The 4,177-nt window shown below is 43.2% G+C and overlaps 1 non-coding gene across 1 annotated transcript; it reads left to right on the forward strand.

Annotated features, from left to right (window-relative positions):
- The first annotated feature begins 3,838 nt into the window (after nt 1-3,838).
- On the forward strand, nt 3,839-3,945 carry LOC126026629 (U6 spliceosomal RNA). Its single transcript, XR_007501853.1, has one exon. It is a non-coding gene; the product is annotated as a U6 spliceosomal RNA (small nuclear RNA).
- The last annotated feature ends 232 nt before the right edge of the window (nt 3,946-4,177 follow it).

The raw sequence follows: 4,177 nt of genomic DNA on the forward strand, positions 1-4,177 counted from the left end.
CTTATTTGTATGTATAGTATTTTCCCGTTTTAATGTGCCTATGCAAACAAGAAATAAAGCCATGTGGCATATCAGAGTATATGAGGGCGTAAGAACACGTCCAACAATACCCATGACTTGGTTCAAACATAAGCATTAAACTGAGGGACTCTTTCACCAAATTCCCTATTGAACAGTTCATAAAGAGAAGAAAAGATAAAAAAAAAAAAAGAAGGGGGGGAATCATCACTGTATAAGAAAATATTCAGCAAGAGTCATAGCTGTCAAAGAAAACACACAGAAAATGCTGAAAAGACGGAGCCGGGAGGTCCTGCCAGCATGGCGTTTGGCAGCCCTCCGCCATGCCAAAGGCTGCTTTAACCAGGCCTAGGAAGGGGTGCGGGACATGGGTCACCCCAGCACCCCCCTACCTCCTTCCTTCGGTACTCCAGGGCTTTGCCTGGCCATGTGGCTGGGCAAGCTACCAAGGTGGGTCCCTTGGAGGAGTTTATTGGTTTTTCTAGGCTCTCCCCATTTCCCTCCCAGCTCCAAAGGGAGGGTCTGGGGCGGGGCTGCGACCCTCCAGCCTTCTGGCTCGGGAAGGATCTCTTTCCTTCCTGGGAGCCAAGCTGGGTGATCCTGCCAGGATGGCGTTTGGCAGCCCTCTGCCATGCCAAGGGCTGCTTTAACCAGGCCTAGGAAGGGGTGCGGAACATGGGTCATAATAGGTTCTGGCATTAGGACTTATCAGGGAAGTTTCCTTATTAAACTTGTCCGTTGTGAAACCGCATGTGTTATTTGATTGTTTGATTTTCCCCCTTTGAGATCTGTTTTATAAGCAATACTGGTAGAAGAGTATCGCTGTATAGATTTCATGTTTGTACCAAGTTATGGGAAATGTTGGACTTTATTCGTCGGCTCCCAATATCTTGTGGCATTGCTTCTCTTTTGCATAGGCACATTAAAATGGGAAAATAATACATTTGCAAACAAGTTCTTATCTAATAGAGATGGGAACACAAATTTGGTAATGTAATTAGGCCTTTTACCCTGAACATTGGCATAATGATTTGGCTCAGGTCTCAGAAGAATGGGCATCGCCCACACACACCTGAACAATGGATACCATCTATGGAAACAACCACAATTGTCTTTAACATTACCAGGATCCAAGCCTCTACCAGGGAAGACCTACCACACTGCTTTGGCATTGACTTACTCCAAAGAGTGCTCCCAACACCCAGACAACTCAGCAACAGTCTGCATGCAGGGCAGGTCGCTCTGCATTTAATGGTATGCTGAAACTAGAGGATGCTCCACATCAGCCTGACATCGATGAAAGAAATGCACAGAATCCAGAGTCTTTAAATATAAGGATCTGATACCAATAATAGCTAAAGTGTGAAAAAGTTTCACCGGGACCTTGAGAATGACTGGAGTTGGATGAACTGGTATGCCTGGAACCCAGAGTCTGTCTTATGCCAATAAACTTCTAGGGTGAGGCCTTTTTGTAATCAGGTCAAGGAGTTTTTCTCCATTTTCCCATTTTTCTGGACCTATGCAAACAACGGCCATTGCCACTATCACACCTTTACTATATTTTTTTACTCTTATCCTTTAAGGAAAAAAAATACAACTTACTGAACTTAAAAACAAATAACTAGTAGAATGCTTGTCTTGATTACAGGCAGGGAATGGGAAGGGGAGGGGTAATGTTACACTGGTGAAGGGGGTGTTCTGGTTATGACTGTAACCCAAATATGATCATGTTACTTAAATAAAAACTATATTAAAAATGCTGAAAAGACATACATGTCCTTTTTATACCTTTTGGAATAGTTGGGGGGGGGCGTTAAATCCAGGGAACCACTTTGGACTGTGACTTAGGACTCTACAGTACTTAAGTTAAAAAGGGTAAATGTGGAGTAATGATGATAGGGGGTGAGAGAGTTAAAGAGAAAAATGATTTTTGTAGGGGTGTGAAAAGGGCAGAGTACAAAATGGACATTCTGCATACATAAAAACATAATTCAATGATAGTACTATTAATTTATCAAAACCCCACGTGGTTTTGAAAATATAGACTGGTAAGAGATTACCAGTGACTGCTTCAAGAAGCTGGAGCAAGGCGGTAGAGGAGTGCTGGGGTCACCCAAGTCCTGCATCCCCCCCTAGGCCTGGTTAAGATGGCTTCTGGCATGGCGGAGGCCTGCTGAACTCCATGCTGCTAGAGACTCCCGGCTCCCAGGAAGGAAAGAGATCCTTCAAGAAGTTGAGAAGTCAGGAGTTCAGGGCCCCCACCCAGACCCTTCCTAACTACTCATTTTCTTAAACTTCACATCCATTCTCACCTAATCTTCATTTTTACCTTTGCCATGGCCTAACACTAGTCCTAAATTTAATCTATCCCAAGTTGAAGCTGTAGATATTAACCACTCACTCAAACTTTACATTTACCAAAACTTGCATTTTTAAATTCTACCATGGCCTCATCATATCCCTGACCCTAATCTTAACCTTAAGGTTTAAACCTATACCAACTCTAACCCTAACTCTATCCCTAGGCCTAAACCTTATTGTAAGCCTAAACCTAATTCTACACATTACCCTAAACTTAACACTCACTCCTACACTGATGAACAGTCTAATTTAGTAGAGAAATTATTTCCTCATTGATTTTCATTTCTGCTCTCAGGGGAAATGAGGAGTTGACTGAGTTTGTCCCTAGGGTAGTCAAAAGAGGGAGGATTTTATAGGAAGTACAGGAAGAAGTTTATCTGGGAGCCCTTCCCCAAGAATATCTCAACCTCATTTGGGCAGACAGAAAATCAGTCAGAAAGTGGAGGTGCAAGGAAAGTAGAATCCAGAGACCCGTATGTGGCTGATGAAATCTCTCAATATTCATGGTGCCTTACCTAGTTTTCTGATGTATGGATAGACTTTAGAAATTTCTTCTCAAAGCTTTGGGTCCTGAGATTGTCCTTCCTTGGCTTTGCATGGCACCTGATGAACAATTTACAGTTTGCTCAGAGATAAAAAAATTTTTTTCTCAGAGAGAAAAGTTCAGTCACTATTATGATGATGATTTTGATGGTGATGCTACTGCTGGTGACATTGTAAGATGACACTGAGTATGATTAATTTGATGACCTTTCTAGAATAGCACTGATTTTGGTGATGATTGGGATAGGGTTGGGGCGGTCAATCCTCGAGAAACTCATTTTCTAAGAAAATCTTCCAAGTCTGCGGGAATGTTTCCTGGGAACAAATCCCTCCTCCTTTTTCCGGAGCACATTGTGGGCTGGGCAAGCTGCTCCTTCCGCGGGGTTAATGGCCCATGGCAGTGTTCTGGAGATGGCAGTTTGTAATGTAAAGAGGCTGGATTGTTTAACAGTCAAATGACAAATTATTTAATTAGCACATATGCCATTTGTCCCCACAGCTGTGATCATCAGTGCTAATTGCAAGGCCGCCTTCATTTAGTGCCCATATATTGCTGCGGATGCTAATGCAGTCATTACTGAGAGCCATTGTGCCCCCACGGTGTTTGGGAAAAAGCACAATTCCTCCACATGGGGGAAACCAAACTTCTCCTTTCCACTTAGCTTTCTGGTCTCTAGACCTGGAAATGTGCAAAAAAGAGTGAGTTCTAAGCAAGTCTCTGCAGCCCAGCTCCTAAGGGTCAAATGTCCCCAGTTGAACACAGAAAGGCCCCCTTCCTTCACCCTTTTATGCCTGACCCAGTCCACCTGCCCACCTTTGGCACAGTGTGTGAGTATTTCTGCCCTTCTTCCTGCCCTGTCCTTCACAAAGGCAGGATTTTCCTTCCCCATTCTCTTTAAGCAAAAATGCTACCTGAGTGCTCACTTTGGCAGCACATATACTAAAATTGGAACGATACAGAGAAGATTAGCATGGCCCATGTGCAAGGATGACACGCAAATTCGCGAAGTGTTCCATATTTTTTGAAAACAAAAATTCTACCTGGATGGAACTGGAGTGATAACACAGTGGGTAGGGCATTTCCTTGCACACAGCTGACCCAGTTTCGATCCTCAGCATCCCATATGGTCCTCCAAGCCTGCAGGAGTAATTTCTTTCTTTTTTCTTTTTTTAAAAATATCTTTATTTAAACACCATGATTACAAATATGATTGTAGTTGGGTTTCAGTCATGTAAAGAACACCCCCCTTCACTA

Source organism: Suncus etruscus, chromosome 13 (assembly GCF_024139225.1).
Source record: "Suncus etruscus isolate mSunEtr1 chromosome 13, mSunEtr1.pri.cur, whole genome shotgun sequence".
In the NCBI taxonomy this organism is placed as follows: domain Eukaryota; kingdom Metazoa; phylum Chordata; class Mammalia; order Eulipotyphla; family Soricidae; genus Suncus; species Suncus etruscus.